We start from the raw sequence: 15,018 nt of genomic DNA on the forward strand, positions 1-15,018 counted from the left end.
GCAACAATATTATTATATCTGTCCTCATTAACCTGAATTTCTAGTTCACCCTTTGCTGTTCATACCTATGCATTGGTGTATAGACATTTGAGTCCTTTGTGACTGACCCTGTGTTTACTTTCTACATAACCTGTGTGGTGCCTGAGTTCCCCTATTGTCTTACCATCTATTTGGTTAGTGCATTTGTGTGGCACTCGTTATTAGAAGCTTGATTTTGCTTGACAGCAAGGTTGGTGTTTTTGTCCACACACATATCTATGTTACATGCACTGATAGCCCTATTGTTTTTAGATTGCCGGGGACAGGGATGCTCTGTATCGATTAACTCACTGTCCCCGCTGTTTACTTTAAATATTCCTCCAGAAAATCTGTGAATTTATAGCCAAGTAATTCAGTCCCTTTCTTTGATGGATGCAAACCATCTCTTTTGTACATTTTGTCATGGGACCAACTACTGACATCATGACTAATATATCCAAAGCCTTCCCCTTTACACCACTCCTTTAGCCACATATTGAATTGTAACATCTATGTTACATGCACTGATAGCCCTATAATTTTTAGATTGCTGGGGACAGGGATGTTCTGTATCAATTAACTCACTGTCACCACTGTTTAGTTTAAACATTCTTCCAAAAAATCTGTGAATATCAGACAGCAGTACTCTAGGCCAAGTTCTACCACAAATTCCCATCTTTTTCTGCCATCTCCATGAAATTCCATTGGTAGTGCTAGCTCTTCAAATGTCTTCCCCACCCATATATGGAAACTGAGGCCCCTTTCCCATCATATGCAAACAGATAGAAAAGAATACTTTAAATATGTGACTCTTTCTGAATTAATAATTTGGTGTAGGAAAGTAAAGTCTGGATTAAAGGAAACTGTGCCAAAGAAAAGGTTTAAGAATAGAAATGATTTTTTTTTTAGAAAATAAAAGTACAAATGAATCTTTGCTTACTTTCTTTTAGATACTATTATAGAGAATTCATTTGGTTCCTGAAGCATTATCTTACTTGTTTCCAAATTGTGCCATTTTCAGTATCAATATTAACAAGAAAATTGAAAATGAAGCTATTATCAATCAAGACAATTTTAAAAATGGTTATTTTCAGTATTTCTATTTTCTCAGTAGCAGAAAACTAAACAAACTTTTTGTCTGATTGAAGATTTTATATATATTTATTAATGCTTTTAATTGTGCCTATATTTTTGTTGAACCACAGAAATCATTCTATATTCATTCTGATGATGACAAATATTTGCTATGTGATTCATATACCACCAGAGGGAACGCTTAGTACCTCAAATGTTTAAGCTTTATCCTAGCTCTCAAGGTCTGCAAAGTTTACTTCATTTGAGTCACACTAAAGTACATTCTTAACTGTTCATGTCTTTCCATATCAAGATAGAACCAAAATAGGTTTACAATATATATTATCCAAGCTGGTATGTGCACATCCTTTTCTTATAAATCCTCTATAACTGATAGTTGGAAAGAAAGCAAAGAGAATTCACCTTTAGTAGATTTGTTGGACATATTAGAAATAGATAACTGGATGGGACATTTAGGCAAAGGATTTTCTAACATAGAAATTATATTTTTATTATTATTTGTATGAAAAAGGAAGAATGTATTTATGATGTAATGCAAGAAACATAGTGGTAAATATTATTATTATTATTATTATTATTATTATTATTATTATTATTATTATTATTATTATTATTATTATTATTATAATGTTGGAAGAATCCAACCCCCTGCTCAGGAAGAAAACCCTATACCATTTCAGACAAATGTCAGTCCAGTCTCTTCTTAAAAACTTCCAGTGTTGGAGCATTCACAACTTCTGAGGCAGGTTGTTCCGCTGATTAACTAACTGTCAGGAAATTTCTCCTTAGTTCTAGGTTGCTTCTCTCTTTGATTAGTTTCCATCCATTGCTTCTTGTTCTGCCTTCAAGTGCTTTGGAGAATAGCTTGATTCCCTCTTCTTTGTGGCAACCCCTGAGATATTGGAACACTGCTATCATGTCCCACCTCGTCCTTCTCTTCGTTAAACTAGACATACCCAATTCCAGCAACAGTTCCTTATATGTTTTAGCCTCCAGTCCCCTAATCATCTTTGTTGTTCTTCACTCAATATCTTTTTTACATCATGGTGACCAAAACTGGATGCAGTATTCCAAGTGTGGCCTTACCAAGGCATTGTAAAGTGGTATTAACACTTCATGTGATCTTGATTCTATTCCTCTATTAACGCAGCCTAGCACTCTGTTGGATTTTTGGCAGCTGCAGCACATTGCTGGCTCATATTTAATTGATTGTCCTCTAGGACTCCAAGATCCCTCTCACAGTTACTACTATTAAGCAAGGTACCACCTATACTATACCTGTGCATTTGGTTTTTCTTGCCTAAATGTAGAACCTTACTTGTAGGAGCAGCTATGACAAAAACTTGAGGAATCCTCAATTAATAAAAGATTGCTCCTTTTATTCAGATTTTTTATTCTAACACTTTACTGAGAGACAGAAATTTTCCTTATGAGCATATTTTTTGAGTTATTTTCACCAAAAGAGGGGTAAGACAAGAGTATATTTTAGTCCCCTTACTTTTTAATTTATACATTAGTTCAAACTTTCTCATTTTCTAATCATCACTTCCTAATGTTAGCAAGTTGTGTAACTCCAGCCTTATGAATTAGGGTTTTTTATCCCACCTCTATTATTTTTATAAATAACTCAAGATGGTGAACATACTTAATACTCCTTTCTCCTCCTATTTTCCCCACACCTGTGATGTGAATTGAGTTGAGAAAGAATGAATGGCCCAGTGTCACCCAGCCAGATTTCATGCCTAAAGTGGGACTAAAATGCAGAGTCTTCTGCTTTATTTACAAATCTAAAATGCTAGTGTTTGTACAACAGTAGGTTACGTAAATGGCAAATTGCTCAATGAGTAGGTACATACTAATTAATATGTTGGGTGAAATTCCAGGCTTCCTTATCTTGGAACACACATTTCTCTTATCTGTGTGGCCCAACATAGCCCCAAAGCTGTCTTAAAATTCTTCTAAAGGACATATTAGAAGGATATATAATGTTTTATTAGAATTGGATTCAGAAACTGAGCTAGTTAAAGACTGTATGATTAAATGGGCTCAAAATATAGGAGAAATAATATCTATGGATACCTGGGAGTTGATATGGGTGAGAAATGTGAAATTTACGCAGGCACAAAATCTACGTGAGAATTTTTACAAGATGTTTTATAGATGGCACATGGATCCTGCAACTATGTCTCGCATTTATGAGAACTNGGAAGAGTAAAGTTTTACCTACAATAGAGGACTGGAGACTGAAAGTTTCGCATCTTGCTGAGATGGCAAAGATTTCGGCTTATTTGAAGGATCACTCAAATGAACAATTTTTATCAATATGGAGAAGATGGATTGTTTATATTCAAAATAAGCATAGAATGGTGGAATATAAGTTAGGTTTTTAGATAAAAAAAAATTTATTTTTTTTTTACATATATATATATTTCACCTACTTATGTAGAATAACATTTTGTGGAGTTAGGGATATTAGTACAAGGTTACTTTTAGTTGAATAGTATCCTGGGATTAGGTTTGGGAAGTCCGGGTGGGGGGTGGGGGGGGTTTTCAATTGTGATCTATTTGTGATGTGTGTTTTTTTCTTATGTTGAAAACAATAAAAAAAAATTTTGAAAAAAAAAAGGAGGCACATTTTATTCCTAAAGATTGTAAGGTTTTTCTTGCTAAGGTCATATTTCAGCTTATGAAATTCCAAGATGCATCAAGAATGATGTTTTACAGTTAGAAAATCTGGTGCCAGAGCCTAGTTCTAATTCCTTAATTTTTCATTGAATTTTTTTTTAATCTGTGGGTCTGGCTCAACTGGTTCTCAGACACTATTTTAAATCAACCTGGCTAACCAGTCCTTAGGTGTTTCTTTGGAAAGCTTCTGTCCATTAGGGCTTGAAAATGCCAGGAGTTATCTTGAACAATATTTTTGAGATATTTTTCAAATTAAAGTAACTTGGTGCCCAGCTCTACAATTTATCAGTTTTTCTGAAATAGGCATATGCCAACATTTTATCTCTGATATATCTTTTCAGATTGCCTGATTTTATACTATCATTTCTTGTTTCTGTCCTATCCACAGTTGAAGTTTAGTACAAATTTTGGTGATTGCCACTGCTATTTGTACCACAATTACTATAATGATATATTTCATGTAATTTTATTGCAATGTATTTAAAAATTTAATTAATAATTACAGGTCTGTATATTTTATTGTTGTGCTTTCTGACCAATTGATTGTAATAAACGTTTGGTAATTTGACTTGATTTGAAGTTGGAATGTGAAAATATTTTTCTAAACAGTAAATGAGAAACTTTTCCAATATTATACATTACAAGGAGAATTGTGTATTACAAGAAAAATCGAAAGGATGTGGTTGCTTTCTTTACCATCTTGTAGACCAAGATTTATTGACATCTGCTGCGTTTCAAAGAACAGTGCTAAGTGTAGCCGACCTGTGACAGAATGAGACAACTCGCCATGCCAAATTGCCACAGGGAAATTAAAACAAAAAACAAAAAACCTAAATTAATTTCAATGAAAACCATGGCCAGTAACAATAAAATAAAGTCAATCCACAAATACAAGAGTTACAATAATTTTGACGAAAACATGGTCACCAATAATAAAAGTAATTAAATGAAACTAGTCCTTTTTTTGTAAGAAAAAAGGTGCCGGAACTCACATATTGTTAATCTTTTATTGTGTCTGTTAATATTCTGGCCTTTTTATTAGCAGGACCAGTGGTTGAAAAGTAATTAGTAATTTTTTTCATTTTTAAATTTGGGCCACACTTTTACACCAAAAATTAAAAAAAGATTTTCAATTCACCAACGATTTTTTAAAATAAAGGAATTATTTACCTTTCTCACTTAGTACGCATGTATCGGACTTAACACATAAGCAGCCCGCATGCACCGCTTTAATGATTTTGCTGCCGACCTGCTACGCTTCACAGGGTGATTCAAGTTCACGTGGACCAAACATCAAATTTTCAAAAGTTACTTTTAAAACTTGGAAAATCCATTGAAAAAAGGTGCCGGAACACCGTTCCGGTGCGTTCTATGACAAAAAAAGCACTGAATGAAACGATTAATACAATGTTGAATTATCCTGTGGTGAGTTGTCCTGCAGTGAGTTGGCCACAGCAAATTGTCCTAGGCCCACCTGTGACAAGTGAATGATAGTCATTTGCAATGGCAAGGGTGACAGGGAACTGTGGTGCTGCAAAATTTTAAAAGCTTCAGGTTCCTCTTTTCTGCCAACCAATGCTGAGTCAACCAGTATCAAGCACAGATGGCAGGTTTTGCCCTCAACACAACTGTATCAAACCAGGTAGGATCCACAATATTATTTCTTTTAATTTTCTGCTGCAACGTTTCCTAAACAAAACTGCAGCACATGTTAATTAATATAATACAATATCCATAGAGCTTTTACTGTAAACAAGTGCTACCTACTAACTTATAGTGTAATTGCAGGGCGAAGAAGAATTTCAAAATCCACATGCATTTTATAATCTATTTTTACAGCATGAGTACTGCCATAAATAAAGAGAGGTCACATAGCTATCCTAGGTTCCTTACAGGGAGGATCTAGCAACCATATGCAGAGTTATGCAATAGTGTGTGTGCTGGACCAGTTATGTAATCATCTGGCCAGAGTATATACTTGAGAATTGTGTTATTGTGTTTAGCATTTACAGGGTTAATGTTGTATCATTGAGAGAACTGTATGTTAGAAAGTTTAGCATCTAAAGGGTTAAACGCTGTTTTCTTAAGAGATGGCTTATGGGTAATGTAGTCTTAGCAGTCAATCCTATAGTTTATCAAGTCAACATTTATTGCAGTACTTCCTGGCTTTGTGTATGTAGAAGCCATTGTGAAGACAGACACAAGGTGATGTGTCCCATAATAGCCATGGCTATGATGTGTCCCATAATAGCCAATAGTCTACCATAATTCTTCACTGTTGGACCAGAACAGTGTGTGAATGGAAACTTTAAAGATTGTTTAGGAATGCAAACAGTACAAAAATTCATTAGCATTAGTATCAGATTAAAGTTAAAATGCTGTAGCATGTGAAATATAAAAACAGTAAAGCAGTAGTATAGCCAAACAATAATATGAAAATGCATGATAAAAGTAGTATAAGAGAAAATAGAATACTGACAGTGCCAAGGAAAAATGATATTTGAAAAAATATTTGGTGACTTCAACTACTGAGAACATAGACTGCTTCTACCCTATGGATACAATCAGGATGCAATTTCTTGGTCATGACAAGATACTGAGACCTAGATTCCTGCAGAGAAACTAGAACCTACACCAGAATATTGCAGCAGGGAATGTTGCTGATCGGGATTTTAGCGATGTCACTCCTTTTTCACTTTAACAGCCACAAACTCTATCTCAAAGCATGCTCAGTCTTCATTCATTTGTATGAGATTTGCTTTTCAAACTTTAGAAGGGTTTTAAAGGGTTGGATTTGGGGGGGGATTATGTCTCTTTGTGTAGGTTTGCAAAGCTTTCTAAATAACTACAGTTTTTGCTGTAGAAACAGCAACATAGGTGGTCCACATATTGGAAATAAAATGAATGACCTGGTCCAACATTATTGATACTTACATGACATCTAAATAGATAATCTATTGTATTAAAAACATTGCTGTCTTTTACTTTTATGAACTACTCCAGCAAAAGATGTCAATTGCAGGTTTAGCTGCATTTACTAACATTTCTTCAAACATTTAAAATAATTTCCCCCTCATTATACAAAATAACAGAGTTGGAAGGGGCCTTGGAGGTCTTCTAATCTAGTCCAATCCTCTGTTCGAGTAGGAGACCTTGTACCATACTGGGCAAATGGCTGTCAAATCTCTTCTTAAATCCTCCAGTGATGCAGCACCCACAACTTCTGGAGGCAAGCTGTTCCACTGATTAATTTTTGTTACTGAAGGAAATTTCTCCTTAATTCTAGATTGGATCAATATTTGATAAGCTTCAATCTGTTACTTCTCATCTTGCCCTCAGGTGCTTTGGGGAAACAATTGACCCCCCCCCTCTTCTCTGTGACCGTCCCTCAGATATTGAAAGACTGTTTTATGTCACTCCCAGTCCTTCTCTGTTAGACTAGACATATACCAAGTTCCTGCAATCATTCTTAATATGCTTTAGCCTCTAGTCCCTTGTACATTGAGTACATTGAGGTGAACTAATGTGCACTTTTGTACTCATCTCTGGAACAATTGGTTTTGATTACTCTTTTCCCATCATGTCCTAGATCCCAGATCTTCAGAAACCAAGTTCTACACAAGATTCATCCAGTTTTCTACTGTAGTTGCTTTGTGTATTTATCTTGGTCTTAAAAAATTCTTGTATGATAGATGCATTCCTTAAATATGCAAGAAATCAAGAACATTGGCAATTGCTTTTAAAAGTTCATTATTCCACTTTTTAAAAAATGCCTTTCATCTCCTTTAATTTGGAGTTCAAATTAAAATATTAAAAATATTCAATAGTGCCTCTTGGCACTAGTGTAATAACAAAAGTATCAGGCTACAAAGAAGTATCTAAAATTTTTATTAGATACAAAGCCAGTGACTTCGAGCCAGTTCCTTTCTCTTGACCTAGAAATAAGGAAATACAACTTCCAAAAGTACCAACAAGAAAAGTGCAAGAGTCAAGATTGACTTGAAGGAACAATTTTCCTTTTCGAGTTGGAACAAAAGGCACAGGATCGAATCCTGGCAACATCTCTCTTGTGTCACTTCACCGAAAAGGAAAACTCCCACACCAGTATGTCATTTAGTAATGACGAACACACCGGCCAAAGCACATTCTCTACTGGATGTCATTCCGCATCATCGTTTGATAAAGTACCACACAAGGCTATATAATTTTGTTTAACAGAGAAAAGGATATTTCGCTTACTCTTCGCTCCAGCTCCTGGCAAATTTTCGTTCACACAATCAACCCCGTTAGAAGCACAGCTGCTTTGCTTGTCGTCCCTTGCACAAATCGCGAGTGGCCAAGTCTCTATGGCTGCTAACGAAGCACTCCCTTTCTCGGCTCTCTCGAGTGGTAATTCAGAAAGAAAACCCCAGATCCGGGAGTCAACGTAGCAATATCTCAAGACTACAGCAGGTGAAACCTCGGCCGGGTAAAATCAAGAGTCGCCGATAATAAATGGGCGGAGCTAAAGGGTACCACCAGTAGTTGATTGGTGCTCTAAGAAACAGAGTGGGCGTTCTCTGAAAGCCTCTTAGTCAGTAAAATCGGATTAGTTCCCGAAGGAACCCGAAGGGGGATGATTTCCTAATATTCGCGCGGCGCGGACGGCATTTTCCATTTCTTAAATCTGTCTGATTCGGACCAGAGCTTTCCTGGAGAACATATTGGAAAAACTAGGGTGTCGATCTACGATGTTCTTGTCCATAGTTACATTTAATAGCCGCCTCTATACATCAGTAATCGGCTCTACCGTCACGGAGTCGCCGAGCTGCCGTTGAACCGAAAATTATTAGAATTAACATCAAATTGCGCTCGATCCCCGGCGAATTACGTGGACAAGCGGAAAAAGATTTCCGTGGCTTTGTGTCTATGGAGATTCTCAGTCATTCAGGTCATAGTTGTTCCAAAGGTGTTTTGTTTTTCTTTGAAGACGTTTTGCTTCTCATCTAAGAAGCTTCTTCAGTTCCACTCTGGGATTTCCGTGGCTTTCTTTTAGCCTCCACTTGGAATTTGGAGGTTCATTAGTATTTCTCAGACTCAACAATTTCCTGCACCACGGCTGGGAAATTCTAGGAGTTGAAGTACATATATTTTAAAGTTGCTGAGATTGAGAAACACTGGGCTAGGTGTTGTCTCCTAGCTGTCAGTTGGTTTAACTCCTCTGACAACTCGCCCTGGGGTGGATTTTAAGTCAGGGCAAAAACATAATTTGAAGAAGGAACAGCTTTCCTTAAATCATTTTGATTAAACACGCTCTTTGTTTAATCTATTAATCACTGGTTAAATTAATTGGTAGATAAATCTCATGGGCCCTCTCGAGTCCGCCCTGTTAAGTGACATCAGGTCATTCGGGGGAAAGGGCAAGCCCAAATGAACGCAGAGACTTTAAGGCTGAGCAACTAGTAATTTAATTTTTTTCTATTCGAACCTGGTTAGTAATACTTGATACTTACTGTAAGCATCGCAAATTCAATAGGCACCAGGGGTCGATCAGGAATGGGAAGCACCTATGCTGCCCAGCCCAGCTACATGAAAAGCTTAGAAATGGCTTAGCAACAGCCTGTCTTTCACCAGTGTTTCTCAAACTCAACAATTCTAAGATGCGTGGACTTCAACTTCCAGAATTCCCTAGCCGGCTAGGGAATTCTGGGAGTTTAAGTCCACGCATCTTAAAGTTGTCAACTTGAAAAACATTGAGAACTATAAAGCTACAAGATCTGATAGCGCCAAAGACTCATACTGTAAATCTACCAATGCATATTGCCCTTCATCCAGAGGGCTACAGTGACTTAAAATGATAATAATAAAGATCGAATTCCCTGAAAAGCCGCAAATTGAGCAATCTGATTTGCTGCAATTAGCTGGGAAACATGAATGAAACCGTTCCTCTTTAAACTGTAAAGAAATCTCTTCTTCCGCCTCTTAGGCGGATTATTCAGGGTCCGTTCTAGGAATTCGTCCAATAAACTCGTTGCTAAAACTAATCAAGTGTTTCAAGATGGCTGCTCGCAGGGAGGAAGTGTGACTTTAGTTTCCACGCGGTATATGTTAAAATTCGGTGAGTTTTACAATATATTTAGATACATACAGGAATCATTTTCAGCTTTTTAAAAGACAGAATAAAGTAAATGTGGTGAGCTTTTTTTTGTAAAATGTTTAAATTCAAATTTCTTATTACATAATCATTGCGATACCATGAGAATATTTGTAATCTGGTTTGATGTTTTATTTAAAAAGTTTTGCGTTTAGGCATAAAGCTACTTGCAGGTTCAGAAAAAGGCTCAGTGAGTTCGAGCGGTCTTACTTCCATGTAAATAAACACAGAATTGAGATTAAAGTTTAGTCTTCAATTCACAGCCGGGGAATTAGAGATCAGCCATGCTAGGATTTCTAAAATAAATTGAAGTGCACTTCAAGAAACAAAACAAATGTAATAAATGTGATTTAACATAACATTTCTAATTATTACTGTGTTCACTTAAGTTCTAGTTTTTTCTCCATCCTTCCTTTGTTCCTTCAGGCGTTGTTTTTTTTTTATAAAGTTTTATTGACTTTTTTTAACAGAATTCAATAATAATCATTCAGCAAAAACGTGTTGTCTGAGTATCTTATTAATACAAATTAAATTCCTAATCCCTAAATCTTTTCTCTAACCATTGATAAAATAGGTCCCAAGTTTGAAAATATTCTGTTTCTTTTTCTTTCAACCTTAAAGTAAGTCTGTCTTACAGTCTAGTATTTTTTTTAATTATTTCTTCTTCTGGTGGTATTTCTTCGTTCTTCCAGTATTGTGCAAATATAATTCTTGCTGCTGTTATCACATGTAAAATCAGGTATGTACTTTGCTTATCAACTTTTTCTGGCATTATACCTAGAAAAAAAATCAGGTTTATAGTCTATGTGTTTCTCTAACAATTTTTCTAACAAAGTATGAATTTTTGTCCAATATCTCCTTGCTTTAGACATGTCCACCACATATGATAATAAGTACCTGGTTTATGTTTACATTTCCAACATTTCTCTGACATATTTTTAAACATTTTTGGTAATCTTGTTGGTGGCAAGTGCCATCGATAGAACATTTTGTATAAGTTTTCTTTATATGAAGCTGACGTTGTCAATTTATAGTTTCTTTCCCACAAACTTTGCCACTTCTCTAAGTCTATATTACAGTGGTGGCGAACCTATGGCACGCATGCCAGAGGTGGCACTCGGAGCCCTCTCTGTGGGCACGCATGCCATGCCCTGGAGATGGCAACCGTCCCTCTTCAACCAGTCGCCTGCTAACTCGCCGAGGTCCCATGTGGCCGGATGCATCCCAGCATGGCTGGTTTCCCTCCCCCGTTCCATCTCTCTGGCCTCACATGCTCTCCTTTTCCCGGGCACAACCCACTGCATCACCTCCTCAGCTGTCGGCCGTCTGTCCAGCTCAGAGGCGGCTTCTCTGAACTTCTGGTGGCGGGCTGCGGAGCCCCAGAGTGCGCTGGTTGAGGGGCCGGCAGGCTGTGGATGCTGACAGACACTGTTGGTCCCCATGCGCTCGCTGGCCTCTGTGTGCGGGGGGCCGATGGTGTCAGGCAGCAGCCGTCCCGGCCCCTGCCTCGCCTTGCCCTGTGAAAATGGCACCCCAGCCCTGCCTCGCCTTACCCCGCAGGACGAGACTCCTGCCCACTGTCCCACATGCCAGAGACCCCCTGGATCTCCCCCAACCCTGCCCAGCCCCCACAGGCGTCCCCACGAGCAACATCAAGGTGACCACGCCCACCTTGGCCACACCCACACAGTCTGCCATGACCACCACAGCCACGCCCACCCAGTGGCCACACCCACCTGGCACCCAGGGATAAATAAGTGGGTTTTGGGTTGCAGTCTCTAAAAGGTTTGCTATCACTGCTATATTATATCCAAAATGCTTTGCCCACACTATCATTGTCTCTTTTACTTGTTCATCTTCCATTTTCAGATTTAATAAGAAATTGTATATTTTTTAAATTAACTTTTCATTGGAAGTTAGTAATGTCTGCTCAAACATAGTCTGCTCTTTATAAAATCCATACTGTTTAATATCTTTGCCATATCTCACTTGCATTTGTAAATGTGACAACCATGTTAAATCGATGCCCTGATTTTCCATCTCTTGCCTGGATTTTAAGTTCCCTTCAGAATTTAGAATATCTTTATATGTCCATATTTTATCGAGACTGACTAGATTTGGATATACAAATGCTTCCATTGTTGAGAGCCAACCTGGAATTTTCAAATAGATTTTACATTTTATTTTTTCCCATGTTAATAGTCCATTTTTAATATGGTGGTTTTGGAAGTATTTATGTATTTTATTTTTTCCATACCATAAAAAAGCATGCCAACCAAGTTGTAGGTCATGTCCCTCCAAGAACAGCAATCTTTTATTTCTAAGAGTTATCCATTCTTTTACCCATGTTAGCACTGACGCTTGATAATATAAAACCCATTCTGGCAAGCCAAAACGTCCATTTCCCTTAGCTTCTTGTAACATTTTCAATTTAATTCTAGCTTTCTTTCCTTGCCAGATAAATTTTTGAATTAGCTTAAATCTTCAAAGAATTTTTTTCTCCAGTTTCATAGGTATTGTTTGAAACAAAAATAGAATTTTTGGTAATATATTCATCTTCACAGTAGCAATTCCTCCTAATATCGACAGTTGCAGATTCTTCCATTTTTCCAAATCAACCTTTATTTGATTTAACAATTTAATATAGTTACCTTCTTTTATTGTTGAACATCTTGCTGTCAGATATATTCTCAAGTATTTGATCTTTTTGACTGTTTGCATTTCTATTTTTTCTGATAATTACTTTTTTTGTTTATCTGTAAGATTTTTAACTATCACTTTAGTTTTTTCTCTATCTCGCCCTCTCGCGCCCGCCAACCTGGAGCCCCCCATCCTCATCCCGGCACCTCTTGCCCTCTCCCAGCCGCCGCCCCGGGACCTGCCCGCCCCTCCAGCCTCCTGAGCGCCATCGCAGCAGCGGGGTCGCGGGAGCCCCTTTCCACACCGTGCAGCCCTTCACCGCCATGACCCTTCCCCGACTCGTTGCACGCGAGAGGGGCGCGGCCGGAGTGCCAGCTCCCACACGGAAGGCGCCACTTCTCCCTTCTCGGCCCGGCTGCCTGGCCTCCGACGCATATGCAGGCATCGCCGTCGCCTTGCCCTCTTGCCCGCCGTCTGGCCGCTTCCGAGGCCCGGAGCCCGGTGATCCGGGAAGGAGCCGCTCCTGCCAGCCAGTCCCAGGGCTGCGCCGGGCGCCAGAGGGCCGAGGCGGCCTCCAACGGCGAGGGAGGCGGGCCGGGCGGCGCGGGAGAGGCTCTGGTGTGGTGCGGAGGGCGGCCGGGGGCAGAGCGCGGCCGGGCAACCAGGAGACGTGGGGACCGGCTCGGCGCTGCATCTCAGCTCAGCCAGCAGCAGCAGCGCGTTGCCAGAGCAGGGCGGGAAGAGAGGGGGCGGTGGTGGCAAGTCATGAAAGCAGCATCCACATGTTCAGGGTGCAAACGCCTTGGACGGTTTGGCTCCCCCACCCCTTTATTTACTGATGTGCCACAAGCTCGTGCAAACAAGCTCCGAGGAGTTCTGAACGAGCGGTCGTTTAAAAAAAAAAGCTTTAAGCAATGAGGCAGAAAGGGGAACTCGCTCACGGCTCTTTTTTTCCCCCTTTCTCGGCGACTGGGAAGGCAGCGGCCAGAGACGCCGCTGCACAAAGGGAGGCGGAGGGGGGGGAACCTCACTCAACTTTCGCCCTTATCGGACCCGGTTCCCTTCTGGTCGACACCCNGGCTTTTTTTTTTTTACCTTGGCCCTGCCCTTCTCCCAGGCGGAAGCCAGGCAAGAGGACCTGAAAGACGCCGGGCAGGAGGTTCATAGCCGTGGCGAAGCAGCAGTAGCTGCTTTGCGATGGGTAGCGCAGCCCCGCCATGCTGCTGAGGCGGGTGCTTTCCTGTCTGCCCGAGCTGGCTGGCGGAGCTAGCCTTGAGCAGAAATTCTCACTAGTGTCTCGGTTCCTAAGACCATCAGAAATATTTGTTTTCCGATGGTCTTAGGTGACCCCTGTGAAAGCGTCATTCGACCCCCAAAAGGGTCGCGACCCACAGGTTGAGAACCGCTGGCATAGAGGAAGCTAAGTATAGAATAGAGTGGAGTTAGGAATTCTGCTGCAGGTCAGGCAGAAAATTCTTTGAAGTCAGATTGTACCATGTTTATCACTGAAGAGTAAAGAGAAAAGGAAATACTCCAATGCCATACAACAATATTCTTATTAAACTATATATTAACTAGTTAGGAAGCTTTCTGAGCTTCCTTGTTTTACAGATATTTCATTACCCTAACTAGGTAACATCCGTGCTAGGAAGGAGTGCTGTTTGCTGTCAAGTTTATATTCTGCTATTTTACCTGTCTGTGTGGGTGGGGGCGATCTTAGGGATTCTTTGGTTGGGCTGTTTACTATTTACTACTATTTACTACTCTATTTTAATTTCATTTTAGACTGTATTTTATTCCAATTTCATTTTAAGTCGTACTTTACTCTAATTCCATTTTAAACTGTATTTTATCAAATTTCATTTTAAATTGCTTTTATCAAACTTTAGTAATAATTTGTGCTAGAACTTTGCACTTTGATATGGCCCAAGGGCTAATTAATAAAGATTTATTATTATTACTACTATTTACTACTACTTACTACTACTACATTGATTAGCTCTAAGGTCAGACCAACAATCAAGAAAGCAATACCCCAATCAAGAAACTGCCAAAGAGCCATTAGTAAACCAAAGAATCTCTAAGACTGCCCCCCCACACACAGACAGGCAAGACATCAGAATTTGACAGCAAACAGCACTCCTTACTAACACTGATGATGTTACCTAGTTAGGGTAATGACATGTCTGCAAGCAAACAAGCAAGCTCAGAGAGCACCAAGGACTCCTCAGTCAGGTAAGCTTCCTGCTTAGGAAACAATAAGATAAGAAACAACATAGCCTGCAGCTAGATAATGGGTGGGAAAAAGCTCAGAAGGGATTCTACCTGCAGACCATGCTGTCTGCATATCTCAAAGGGAGATTTTGTAAGCTCCCTGTTGAAGAGTCTCTCTCTCTCTCTCTCTCTCTCTCTCTCTCTCTCTCTCTCTCTCTCTCTCTCTCTCTCTC

The 15,018-nt window shown here is 39.3% G+C and overlaps 2 protein-coding genes across 2 annotated transcripts in view; one reads left to right on the top strand and one right to left on the bottom strand.

The window, feature by feature from the left end:
• Nucleotides 1-8,244, bottom strand: part of BLVRA (biliverdin reductase A) — a 37,485-nt gene extending 29,241 nt beyond the window's left edge. The window contains exon 1 of the mRNA XM_015814250.1: nt 8,038-8,244. The gene's annotated coding sequence lies outside the window, so the exon portion shown is untranslated. The remainder of the gene's footprint in view (nt 1-8,037) is intronic.
• Nucleotides 8,245-9,831: 1,587 nt separating this feature from the next.
• FIGNL1 (fidgetin like 1) overlaps nt 9,832-15,018 on the top strand; it is a 26,530-nt gene continuing 21,343 nt past the window's right edge. The window contains exon 1 of the mRNA XM_015814252.1: nt 9,832-9,895. The gene's annotated coding sequence lies outside the window, so the exon portion shown is untranslated. The remainder of the gene's footprint in view (nt 9,896-15,018) is intronic.

The sequence above is a fragment of the Protobothrops mucrosquamatus genome, unplaced genomic scaffold (assembly GCF_001527695.2).
Source record: "Protobothrops mucrosquamatus isolate PMUCROS unplaced genomic scaffold, P.Mucros_1.0 scaffold232, whole genome shotgun sequence".
Classification (NCBI taxonomy): domain Eukaryota; kingdom Metazoa; phylum Chordata; class Lepidosauria; order Squamata; family Viperidae; genus Protobothrops; species Protobothrops mucrosquamatus.